This window comes from Rhinopithecus bieti, unplaced genomic scaffold (assembly GCF_001698545.2).
Source record: "Rhinopithecus bieti isolate Rb0 unplaced genomic scaffold, ASM169854v2 scaffold_31940, whole genome shotgun sequence".
Taxonomy (NCBI): domain Eukaryota; kingdom Metazoa; phylum Chordata; class Mammalia; order Primates; family Cercopithecidae; genus Rhinopithecus; species Rhinopithecus bieti.
In genome coordinates this window covers 613,302-626,973 of record NW_016813570.1, presented here as the reverse complement: position 1 = coordinate 626,973, position 13,672 = coordinate 613,302, and positions in this window count along the sequence as shown.

Here is a 13,672-nt window from a genome sequence, read left to right as displayed (position 1 = left end):
TGTGTGTGGGGTGTGTATGTGTGTGTGGTGTGTGTGTGGGTTTTGTGTGGTGTACGTGTGGTGCATGTGTGTGGTGTGTGTGGGGTTGTGTATGTGGGGTGTGTGTGTGGTGTGTGTGGGGTGTATGTGTGGTGTATGTGTGTGGGGTGTGTGTGTGTGGGGTGTGTGGTATATGTGTGTGTGGGTGTGTGTGGTGGGTGGGGTGTGTGAGGAGTGTGTGGTGTGTGGGAGGTGTGTGTGTGGTATGTGTATGTGTCGGGGGTGTGTGTGGTGTGTGTGTGTGTGGTGTGAGGGGTGTGTGGTGTGTGTGTGGGGCCGTGTGTTTGTGATGTATGTGAGTTTGTGTGTGGTGTGTGTGGTGTGTGTATGTGTGTGTGGTGTATGTGTGTGTGTGGGGGGGTGTGGTGTGAGGGGTGTGGGGTGTGTGTGGTGTATGTGTGTGCGTTGTATGTGTGGTGTGAGTGTGGGTGGGGTTGTGTGGTTTATGTGTGTGTGGGGTGTGTGTGTGGTGTGTGTATGTGTGTGTGGGGGGGTGTATGGCATGTTATGTCAGTGTGTGTATGGGATGTGTGGTGTGTGTATGTGTGTGGTGTGTGGTATGTGTGTGGGTGGGGTGTGTGGTGTGTGTGGGGTGTGTGTGTGGTGTGTGTATGTGAGTGTGATGTGTGGTGTGTGTGGTGTGTGTATAAGTGTGTGTGAGGTGTGTGTGGTGTATGTGTGTGTGGAGTGTGTGTGGTGTGTATGTGAGTGCGTGGGGGTCTGTGTGTGTGGGGGTGTGTGTGGTGTGTGTGATGTATGTGTGTGGGGTGTGTGTGTGTGGGATGTGTGTGAGTGTGTGCGGTGTGTGTGTGGGGTGTGTGTGTATGTGAGTGCGTGGGGGTGTGTGTGGTGTGTGTGTGGGTGTGTGTGTGTGGTGTATGTGTGTGGGGTGTGTGTGTGTGTGTGTGGTGTGTGTGGTGTGTGTGTGGGGGGTGTGTGTGTGGGGGTGGTGGTGTGTGCAAGGTGATTGATGAAATGCACTCTGTGCTCTGACCTGACTCAGATGCACAAAAAATACATGTTTCTTTTTTTCTTTTCTTTTTTTTGTTTTTCTTTTTTTTCTTTTTGAGATGGAGTCTCGTTCTGTCGCCCAGGCTGGAGTGCAGTGGCACGATCTCGGCCCACTCCAACCTCCGCCTCCCAGGTTCAAATGATTCTCCTGCCTCAGCCTCCTGAGTTGCTGGCTAAGTAGAACTCATTCTCTCCAGATTTAAGACAGCGTCTCTGGATAAAATACTCAGTTGAAGTTCAAACTTCAGACAGGCTTTGTGCAAATTTCAAAAGGTGCCTCATCCTCTAGGCAGCCGGGGCTGCTCTGCACCAGGTGAGGGTCAAGATTTCAGGTGCCCTCGCCCTTCTTAGCCAGGCCGCCTTGAACAGTGAACAACCTGCGTAGCTGTCCATGGTGGCTTAGTCAAGCTCTCCAAGGAAACTGTCTCATCTCAATAGGTCTGTCTTCCCCCACATCCCTTCTCCTTTTTCCAAGATGGCTTCAAAGGAGGCAGCTTATGTGTCTGTGGGGTTGGGGGAGGGATCTCCAGCCCTTGTTTTGGACTTTAGTCCTCAGATCCGAAGGCCACTCTCAGATGGGCCTGGCTTCCCCAGGACTGAATATTCAATGTGGCCCTCATCCTGCATCTGAGGCCAAGCATGTCTGTAGGCCACACCCCTAGCCTCTGTGACACCTGGTCTTTGCAGCTTTTATCAGGACACAGTAGGGTGAAATATGAATGAAATTTGTCATTGATGCCCGAAGCCCCCACCTTCCCCATCAGCAGGGTAGAAAGTTAGAGTGCGTGGCCTTCGGCCTTGAGGCTGCGGGTGCCATGGAAGGCAAGGCCTGCAAAGACATCCTGGGTTTAGGGAGTGCAGTCTGGGCTGGGTGGGCCGAGGGACCAGGCTGTGGCTGTAGCCACCTGCTGTGCTCACCCCTTGCCTGTGTGCCCTGTTGCTTGGGGCAGGCCTGGGTGTCCCAGGGCTCCCAGCCTCAGCTTTCTGGAACCAGACTTTATCCCCCTGCCAGGTGACCTTGCCCCTGCTGCCCTGGCCTGGGCAAATCTCAGTGCCTCCCTCCCATCCTCTCACTGGGGGGCTGCAGGGCTTTTCTTTCCACCCTCAACCACCCACTGGGGGCCCAGCTCCCACTGCCCTTCCAGGTAACTCTGGGGAGGCTATGGCATTTAAAAAGAGAGTAGCGGCCAGGTGCACTGGCTCACACCTGTAATCCCAGCACTTAGGGAGGCTGAGGCAGAAGGATCACTTGAGGCCAGGAGTTCATGACCAGCCTGGGCAACATAGTGAGACCCCCATCTCTCAAAAAAACAAAAACAAAAACAAACAACAACAACAAAAAAAACCTGACGTCAGACACATCTGCACTGAGATCTTGGACTCATGACTTATGACCTCGGGACACGGTCATTGACCATCTCTGAATCTCAGTTTCCTCATCTGTAAAATGGGAGTCATCTTGGAAATAGGCCAGAAAGAGCCAGCCTATTTCATTATTTGAATATCTATGTGGATTATTTTGATATGAATTTTAAGTGATAATTGAAAAGAGCAGTACAAAGCTGTACTCCCCAGCCCCCTGGTGCGGCCCAGCTGCCTAGCCTGCCCTGTTTGGAAGGGGACTCCGCCCTTCCCTGCAGCAGCCCATGCTGGGGCTTCCACGCCTCTCCTCCAGACTCAGGCAGCCTAAGTGCCTGCCGGCCCCTCCGGCCCACAAAGGGAACAGCAGACGGGCAGTGCCTCAGAGGCTATGTGCCAATGCGGCCGGCCGGCTGTGGGTCGCACACAACAGATTTGCCCATCTTCCATGGCAGCTCTCGTGGTGGAGACTGTTTTGTGGGATCAATGACCCTCCTTGAATGTGAAAACAGGACCATCCGCCGGCTCCTCTGAGCTCCTCCAAAGCCTTCTGCTGTTGCAGAAATGTCTTTTGCTCTTCCATCTGGACCAGGCTGCGTTTCTGTTCCTCCCAGCTGTCCTCCCTTTGTCTTCTTTCTGTTTCAAGAAAATCCCTTCTGTAAGCTCTGGGAGGAGGCAGTGAGGGTGGGGGCCCTGGGTTGGGATGCCGGCACCGTGCCCTGCTCCCTAAGTGACCCGGTGCCAGTCACCTCAGTGTCCTTATCAAAATCATGGTAAATATTTTGATATTTTTGTCAAAATAATAGGTATAAAGAATCTTTTTATTGTTTTGTTTTGTTTTTAGAGTCTGACTTTGTTGCCCAGGCTGGAGTGCAGTGGCACAATCGTAGCTCACTGCAGTCCTGACCTCCTGGGCTCAGGCAGTCCTCCTCTCTTAGCCCCTCCAAGTAACTGGGGCTACACATGTGTACCATCACGCCTGGCTAATTTTTTGTAGAGATGTGGTCTTGCTGTGTTGCCCAGGCTGGTCTCAAACTCCTGGCCTCAAGCGATCCTTCTGCCTCAGTCTCCCAAAGTGCTGGGATTACAGGCGTGAGCCACCTTGTCTGGCCATAAATAACCTTCTAAAGGAAAAACCAAACTTTTTTCTCTCTACTCTCACACTCAACACAGAATGTGTCTAAAATGTGTGGGGATTTCTCCTTATCAGCAAGCAGTTCTCCAGTGGACACGCTGGGCATCCTCTAGTTCAATTCAATTCTGACACTGTCTACCCGAAGTTAGCATCAGATCCCACAGAATGAGGGCGCAGTCCCACGAGACTGCCCCACACTTCCGATACCAATCGCAACCCCAGGTTGTTTTACCTGCGCTTCTGACCAATGGACTGTAAATCAACGGGTTCCCACAACCCCCTCCTCAAATTTCATAGATCTAGAGCAGCTCACAGAACTCAGGGAGACACTTTTGCCATTTGTTTTAAGGGATACGACAAAGGCTGCAGGTGAACAGCCAGGCGGAAGGGGTGCGCAGGGCTGGGCACGCCGGTGGGGTGTGGGGCTTCCCTGCGCTCCCCGGGGATGTCATCCTCTGGGAACCTCCACGTGTTCAGCAACCAGGAAGCCCTTCTAAACCCTGTCCTTTTGGGTTTTTTGTGGCGACTTCATTACATAGGCATGATTGGTGACATCACTGGACATGGGTCATCAACCTCACCTTCAGCCCCCCCTCGCCTCCCCAGAGGTCCAACCCTCTGATTACGTGGTTGGTTCTCCTGGCAACCAGCCCCCCATCCTGAGGCCCATACAAAGTCCGAGTCCCCTTGTTATAACAAAAGACGCTCCTATCGCCGAGGCATTCCAAGGGATTAAGGAATTCTGGGTCAAAAACCAGGGTCAAAGACTGAATATTAGGCTGGGTGCTGTGGCTCACGCCTGTAATCCCAGCTACTTGGGAGGCCAAGGTAGGAGGATCGCTTGAACCCAGGAGTTTCAGACTAGCCTGGGCAACTTAGTGAAACCCTGTCTTTACTGAAAATAAAACAAATTTAGCCAGGCATGGTTGTGCATGTGCCTGTAGTCCCAGCTACTTGAGAGGCTGAGGTGGGAGGATCACTTGAGCCCAGGAGTTTGAGGCTGCAGTGAACCATGTTCATACCATTGCATCCCAGCCTGAGCAACAGAGCAAGATGCTGTCGCAAACCCAACAAACAACAAACCCCTAAATACTAGAACAAAAGAGTCCCCTTAACCCCCTGTCTACAAGGGTTTTTACTTAAGAACCCATGGCAGAGACTATATATTTCTTATTTTATGTCACAATATGAAAGATATCTTACAATATACCATACATCATTTTTCTAAAGGAAGTTAATCATAACAGTTTCAAGTTAGGGTTCTTTTTTCTAGAGATAGAGTCTCACACTGTTGCTCAGGCTGGAGTGCAGTGGCGAGAGTATAGCTCACTGCAGCCTCAGCCTCCTAAGCTCAGGTGATCCTTCTGCTTCAGCCTCCTGAGCAGCTGGGACTATAGGTGTGCACCACCAGGCCCGGCTAATTTCCTTTTTGAAGAGATGGGGTCTCGCTATGTTGCCCGGGCTGCTCTGGAACTCCTGGCCTCAAGTGATCCGTCTGCCTTGGTTTCCCAAAGTGTTGGGATTACAGGCATGAGCTACCACGCCTGGTCCCTCAAGTTAGAACTATTGAAGGAATTAAATGAGATTGTCCACTTGAATCATGGGCACATTAAAAAAAACAAATAATAAAAAACAAAACCCTACTAAGAATCAGTCCTTATTATATGATTACTCACCTGGAATCCTAGCCCTTTAACCTAGGGCACCCATAACTCTTCTCCCTCTTGCTCACCCGCCTCCTGCCACCCGGGTCTCCTTGCTGCTCCTCACATGGGAACACACTCTTCCACCTGGGGTCTGTGCACCTGCTGCCACCTCCCCCAATATCCCATGTCTCCCTCATTCCCCTGCAGGGCTCACACCCACCTTGGGTGTCCACAAAATAAAATGCACACAGCAACCCCCCTTTCCCTTCTCCATTCTCCTGGCGCAACTCTGGTTTTCTTCACGGTGCATATCAACACTGGACTTCCTATTTAGTTTTTTGAGTGGAGGGTTATCATTAGTATCCCTTCAAAATATTGGAAATGACCAGGCTCGGTGGCTCACGCTTGGAATCTCAGCACTTAGGGAGGCAGAGGTGGGCAGACCACTTGAGGTCAGGAGTTTGAGACCAGCCTGGCCAGCATGGTGAAATTCCATCTCTACTAAAAATACAGAAAATTAGCTGGGCATGGTGGCTTGTGCCTGTAGTCCCAGCTACTCAGGAGGCTGAGGCAGGAGAATTGCTTGAGCCTGGGAGGTGGAGGTTGCAGTGGGCCGAGGTTGCACCACTGCACTCCAGCTTCGGCAACAGAGCGAGACTCTATCACAAACAAACGAACGAACCAACCAACAAAAGAATGGAAGGTTATACAGCCTGGGCAACATAGCCAGATTCCATCTGTATGAAAAAACACAAAAATTAGGTGGGCATGGTAGTGTACCTCCCAGCTACTTGGAAGGCTGAGGTGGGAGGATTGCTTGATCCCAGGAGTTCGAGACCAGCCTGGCAACGTGGCAAGATCACATCTCTACAAAAAGTTTAAAAATTAGGCTGGGTGTGGTGACTCATGCCTGTAATCCTAGCACTTTGGGAGGCCGAGGTGGGTGGATCACCTGAGGTCAGGAGTTCGAGACCAGCCTGCCCAACATGGCAAAACCCTGTCTCTACTAAAAAAAAAAAAAAAAGAAAAAAAAAAGTACAAAAAATTAGCTGGGTGTGGTGGCGGGTGCCTGTAATCCCAGCTACTTGGGAGGCTGAGGCAGAAGAATCGCTTGAATCTGGGAGGCAGAGGTTGCAATGAGCCAAGATCACGCCACTGCACTCCAGCCTGGGAGACGAGTGAATCTCCGTCTTAAATAAATAAAGATGTGGTGGCACGTGCCTATAGTCCCAGCTCCTCGGGAGGCTGAGGTGTAAGGATCGTTTGAACCCAGGAGTTTGAGGCTGCAGAGAGCTAGGATTACACTGCTGCACTCCAGCCTGGGTGCCAGAGCAAGATCCTATCTCAAAAATAATAATAAATAAATAAAAGATTACAAAAGAAGTTTCTAGAAGGCAAGAAACCACTTACAGGGTGCCCTGCCCAAAAAGATACATCCACATCCCAGAACCTGTGGATGTGACCTTATTTTGAAAAAGTGTCCTATCCATTGGGCCCTAAATCCTGTGACAAGTGTCCTAAGGGACACACAGAGGAGAGGCACCTCGAGGAGGAGGCGAGGCAGGGACTGGGGGATGCGGCCAGGAGGGATGCCTGTGGTCCCCAGAGCTGGGAGAAGCAGGGACTGATTCTTGCCTGGAGCCTCTGGAGGGAGGTGGCCCTGGCAGCCCCTTGGTTTCTGACTTCAGGCCTTCAGAACGGCGAGCAGATGAACTCTGTTGTTCTAAGTCACTGCGTTTACAGTAATCTGTTTCGGCAGCCCTAGGAAACTAACCCACCCCTGTGTGGCCAATACCCAGGCAGGGACTGGAATGTAGCAGAGCCGGCAGCAGCGAACATTCTCTGGAAAGAGCCAGATAGAAAATATTTGAGGCTTTGCAGGCTATTGTCTCCGTCTCGAATGCTCAACTCTGCCACCGGAGCATGAACTGCAGCCACGGAGAACACTAACAAATGGGTGTGGCTGTGTTCTGATAAAACTTTATTTATGGACACCAAAATTTCAATTTCAGGTCATTTTCATGTGTCACTACATATGATTCTTTTTATTTATTTATTTATTTGAGACAGAGTTTTGCTCTGTCCCCCAGGCTAAAGTGCAGTGGGGTGATCTCTGCTCACTGCAACCTCTTCCTCCTGGGTTCAAGGGATTCTCCTGCCTCGGCCTCCCAAGTAGCTGAGACTACAGGGTGGGGCACCATCATGCCTGGCTAATTTTGGTATTTTTTTTTGTAGAGATGGAGTTTCACCATGTTGGCCAGGCTGGTCTCGAACTGCTGACCTCAAGTGATCCGCCACCTTGGCCTTCCAAAGTACTGGGATTACAGGTGTGAGCCATCTCACCTGGCCAATATGATTCTTATTTTGACTTTTTTCAACCATTTAAAAATGTAAAAGCCTTTCTTAGCATGTAGGTCAGACAAAGGCAGGTGGTGGTGGAGTATGGCCCGGGGGCTGTAGTTTACTGCCTGGTCTAGCAGATGCTCCGTATTTGTTGAAGGATTGAAGGAACATTAGAGGTGACAGCTGGATGCTCCGGTCAAGTAGCCCAGAGACTGTGATGAAGCCACTCGCAACAAAAATCCCTGAGAATTCAGGTAGGGTTGGTATAAACTGCTGAAGGCAACTGTCTCACCCCAAGATCTTCAGCCACAGAGGGCAGGGCCGAGAGGTCACCCAGGTGCCTGGCTGGGGAGGTTGCTCCCAGGCCTTCGGTGCTGGTCAGCGCCATGGTGCTGAAGTGACAGAGGAGACACAGGAAGACACCAGCCACTCCCTGACCACACTGCATGTGTTCAGCTGTAGGCTCAGTGAGGATGGGTCCTGGGATTGGGATCTGGGTGGAGATCTGGAGCACATTGGAGCCGAAACCCTAACCCAGCGCTGGAAAACTCCAGTGACTTGTAGGATTAGGCCAGGAACGCAGATAAGCAAAGGAGGTCTGATGTAAGACAACAGGGCAGGATGGGGGCTCTGGCAAAGAGGGGAGACTACCTCCTATTTAAAGCAGTTACTCAGTCTTGGCACCATGGCCCATGATGGTAACCCCAGCATTTTGGGAGGCTGAAGTGGGAGGATCATTAAGCCAGGAGTTGAAACCAGCTTGGGTGATGTAGTGAGACTCCACTTCTTAAAAAAAAAAATTATTATTTTTTAATTAACTGGGCACAATAGCAAGTATCTGCCATTCCAGCTACTTGGGAGGCTGAGGCAGGAGGATTGCTAGAGCCCAGGAGGTTGAGGCTGCAGTGAGCCGTGATCGCGCCACTGGACTCCAGCCTTGGTGAAAGAGCAGGATGCTGTCTCAAAAAAAAAAAAAAAAAAAAAAAAGGGCAATTATTTAGTTTCAACCAATCCTGCCAGGTGGGAATGCAGGCCCCATGGTCAGCAGATTTCTAGATTGTTCTTGAGAAGCTGCAGAATTCAATTGTTTGTGTGAAATCTCCTGATTTAAATCTTGGCTCAAATAATAATAATACAGAGTCACGCCAGGAGTTTTCTGCATGTTGAGTGGATATTGGAATGCCTTCTTCCAGAGAGCTCCGAGAGGCTAGGTTACCTTACTAACAGCACACAGCTCAGAGATGCCAAACCGGGTGTGGTGACCTCACAGCTGCCTTCCAGGTGGTGGCTCTTTGTGACCTCATTCACTGAGTGAAGGGGGAGAGGCTCACAGGGCCTCTCTTCAGCCAGATTTGGGCCCCAGACAAGATTTAGAAGCTGCTACTATCAGCCAGTCTTGGGGGCTCATGCCTGTAATCCCCGCACTTTGGGAGGCTGAGGTGGAAGGATCACTTGAGCCCAGGAGTTTGAGACCAGCCAGGGAAACACAGCGGGACCTTGTCTCTACAAAACAAAAAAAATAGCACGCCTGTAGTCCCAGCTACTTGGGAGACTGAAGCTCGGGAGGATCACTCGATCCCGGGAGGTTGAGGCTGCAGCAAGCCATGATTACACCACTGTACTCCAGCCTGGGCTGGGCTTTGTAAGAGTGAGACCCTGTCTTTATAACAAAACAAAACTACTACTCACTAGCTTTTTTGAAAACCGTGGTGTTCAGAAAATGGATATGGTGACCATATTATAATTCATGTGGCTTAGTATTTAAACACACACATACTAAAGAAGATTTTTTTTTTTTGAAATGGAGCCTTACTCTGTCTCCCAGGCTGGAGTGCAATGGCGTGATCTTGGCTCATTGCAACCTCCTACTCCTGGGTTCAAGTGATTCTTGAGCCTCAGCCTCTCGAGTAGCTAGGATTACAGGCGCGTGCCACCACACTTGGCTAACTTTTGTATTTTTAGTAGAGACAAGGTTTCGCCATGTTGGCCAGGCTGATCTCAAACGCCTAACCTCAAGTGATCCACCCACCTCAGCCTCCCAAAGTGCTGGGATTATAGGTGTGAGCCACCGCGCCCAGCCTGAAGAAGATATTAACACTACAACTTGCTCCTTTCTTTGATAACAGTGACAATAGTATGATTGTTAACGATTATGATTGTGATTTGATCACTACTATGTAGCAGCAGGACGAGCCGCAGACAAAACTCCTCAGACACCGGATTAAAGAAGGAAGAGGTTTTTTTATTCGGCCGGGAGCGTTGGCAGACTCGCGTCTTAAGAGTCGAGCTCCCCGAAGAAGAAATACTTGGCCTTTTTAAAGGCTTACAACTTTAAGGGATCCATGTAAAAGGGTCCTGATAAATCAAGCAAGCGTGGGAAACGTGACTGGGGGCTACATGCATCAGCTAACAGAACAAAAAGTTTTACAATGTTTTTTTTCATAGAGTGTCTGGAATTTACAGATAACACAAGTAGTTTAGGCCAGGGGTTGATGTTATTATTATTACTTTGTTTAACTCCTAGGGCTGGGTGGTGGTGCCAACGTTGTCTGGCTATTTATCTTACTTTTGTTTCTCTCTTTTCTCCCGTCTTGTGAACTAGGCAAGGTAGGGGGAGGAGGGCAGCAGGAGCAGTAGTGTCTCCTTCCTTACTATACATGTCAGGACTCCCTTCTATATCCAACACCCCACGCCCTGCACCCAGGAAATAAATTGGTTTTAACCATCTGGCTGCTAGACCATGTCTCTCCCACTCCACCACTACTCCACCCCTGTGACCCAACCATTTGGTCCAGCCCTGCCCAGCCCAGCCATGCCGTCTGGTAGACCTTGCTGGCTACCAGCACAAAGGGCTGGTGTTCCCTGTCATCTTCAATCACAGGGGTGCTAGGAAGGCCATATTCAGGTTCTTGGAGGGACAAAGCCATGCGGGACCCTCCTTGGTCAATGGAGAAGTGGGTGGGTGCATACACCCATGCCTGATGGAAGCGGCTGTCACTCGTGTTTGTGAAGCAGGTGGCTTTTTTTGTGAATAAACCTTGGGAAATGATGTTGCTGCCATGCCTGCATCTTTTTTTTCTTTTCTTTTTTTTTTTTTTGAGCCAGAGTCTCACTCTGTCGCCCAGGCTGGAGTGCAGTGGCGCCATCTCAACTCACTACAACCTCTGCCTCCTGGATTCAAGCAATTCCCCTGCCTCAGCCTCCCGAGTAGCTGGGATTACAGGCGCCTGCCACCATGCCCGGCTAATTTTTGTGTTTTTAGTAGAGACAGGGTTTTGCCTTGTTGGCCAGGCTGGTCTCCAACTCCTGACCTCGAGTGATCCGCCCACCTCAGCCTCCCAAAGTGCTGGGATTACAGGTCTGAGCCACCGCGCCCAGCCCATGCCTGCATTCTTAAGGGCCTTGGAAAGCACTCTGCATGCACGCAGTGGCCCAGCCAGTCCCTTCTGCAAATCCCTCTGTCTGCCCCTCTCATTTCACAATTCCATCAGGATCGGCGGCCGTGCTGGTGAAGGATTTGCTCTTAATGAGCCTCCCCAGAATTGCCTTGTTTTCTTGGCATTGACAAACTATATCCCTTAATAAAAGTTTAATGACTCAATTTAGCATGGGAGGTACGTAATCCCAGCCCCTCCTGCCCTGAAATCAAAGATTGCCTCTGAGTATTGGTCCCAGGGGCACTCCTGGGTTTGACAAAAGCACTGTCTTTGGGGGCATCACCGGCTGAGATTTTCCAGGGGGTCTGTGGGTGGAAGGTACCCCCTTCAGGGAGACCTCCCGCTGCTGCCTCCTCCTGCCCTCTTGTGGTGGTCACTGGTCATTCTGGCTGTTCAGCTCTGCCCTGGTCACCCATGGTAGCAGGTTGTTTGCAGAGTCAACCACAGCTCTCCCTCCCATCCCACCAGCCCTTTGCAAATGCTTGTCTCATCAAGAGGTGGGATCTATTTTCTCCTCTCCTAAATCTGGCCTAGTTGGCTCTGCCCAGTAGAATGTGGCAGAAGTGATTCCATGTGAGTGCCCATGAGGGAGCTGGGGAGGCCTTGCAGCTTCCACTTTTGCCTCCTTATTTTTATTGATTGATTGACTGATTGAGACAGAGTCTCGCTCTGTTGCCTAGGCTGAGTGCAGCGGTGCGATCACGGCTCACTGCAGCCTCCATTTCCCAGGCTCAAGCGATCCTCCCACCTCAGCCTTTCAAGTAGCTGGGACTACAGGCGCCTGCCACTATGCCTGGCTAATTTTTGTTGTTGTTGTTGTTACTGTTGTTGAGACAGGGTCTCTTTATGTTGCCCAGGCTGGTCCTGACCTCCCAGGCTCAAGCGATTCTCCCACCTCAGCCTCCCAAAATGCTGAGATTATAGGCATGAGCCACTGCACCGGGCTCCATTTTTGCCTCCTTAGACTCCAGCTCTGCTGTGCAAAAAGGAAGCCCTTAGGCCGTGCGCGAGGGCTCATGCCTATAATCCCAGCACCTTGGGAGGCCGAGGTGGGTGGATCACCTGAGATCAGGAGTTCAAGAGCAGCCTGGCCAACATGGTGAAACCCCGTCTCTACTAAAAATACAAAAATTAACCGGGCATGATGGTGGGTGCCTGTAATCCCAGCTACTCTGGAGGCTGAGACAGAATTGCTTGAACCTGGAAGGTGGAGGTTGCAGTGAACCGAGGACACGCCACTGCATTCCAGCCTAGGCAACAGAGTGAGACTCCATCTCAGAAACAAAAACAAAACAAACAAACAAAAATCAAACAAGAAGCCCTGCCCAGCTTACTGGAGGGCAAAGGCTCCTGTGGAGAGAACTGAGGCACCCTGACCAGCAACTGGTACCAGCTGCCAGATCCGCAGGTGAGGTCATCATTGTCACCCCACGGTCCCAGCCGAGCATGGGGAGATTGCAGCACATGAATGACCCCAGGAGAGAGGAGCAGGACTGCTCACATTCCAGCCCACAGGAGAAGCAGGAGGAATCGTAATGGTCGCTTTAAGCTCCTAAGTTTTGGAAGCTTGTTATGTAGCAGTGGACAATTGTTATAGCCATCTCTTTTGCATTCTTAGCTGTGACATTTGGGTGGGAATGACCCCTCACACAGCTCCAGGTGTGGGTCCTGACTGGTGTAAAGAAATGGATGTCACTGCCATGTGGCCAGAGCACCTCATTCTCCCTGCCTACAGTGAGACGCCAGAAACTATTTGCTTCTCCACCATCTGAGAAAGAGATGAGGCGTTGAGGATGTGAGGTCAGGAATCCAGGCAGCTGTTTTGTGCCACATGGGACCTCCACGTGGAGCCAGAGGACAAAGGGCTGAAGTTAACACTGAAGAAAGTAAACCAGGAGGCCAGAGAGGACCCAGGTCTTTGACAGCTTTGAGATGCTAGATTCAGCCATATCTCCAGCAAGATCTCTCCCTGAGCTTTTCAGTTTCATAAACCAGTGAGTGCCCTTTAGGTGGCTTCAGCCAGCCCTGAATGACACATCTCCCTCTGAGGTGTGGCACGAGCATATGCAGGAATGTATTTATAGATTTTCATTTTCTTTGTGTTCTTTTGAGACAGGGTCTTGCTCTGTCATCTAGGCTGGAGTGCAGTGATGCCATCAGAGCTCACTGCAGCCTCCACCCCCAGGCTTAAGTGATCCTCCTACCTTAGCCTCCCAAGCAGCTAGGACTACAATCATGTGCCACCATGTCTGGCTATTTTTATTTTTGTAGAGACGGGGTTTTGCCACATTACCCAGGCTGACCTCGAACTCCTGGGCTCAAGTGATCCTCCCATCTCAGCCTCCTGAGTAGCTGGGACTACAGGCTCGTGCCACCACACCCGGCTGTGATGCTATTTACTGAAGAAGATCCCAAGCCCACAGTGTAGCCAGGTGTTTTTGTGTTCCAGCTCTTTCTTCCCCCTTACCCATGACATAGTGTGTATTTTGTTAAAGTGTCTTTAACACAATGGACACTTTTGCCCACTTCTGCTCCTTTTGTTTTGTCTTTTTTTTTTTTTTTTTTTTTTTTTTTTAAGAGATAGTATCTTGCTATGTTGCCCAGGCTGGTCTTGAACTCTTGGGCTCAAGCGATCTTCCTGCCTCGGCCTCCCACAGTGCTGGGATTACAGGGAGGAGCCACTGCACCTGGCCCATTTCAGC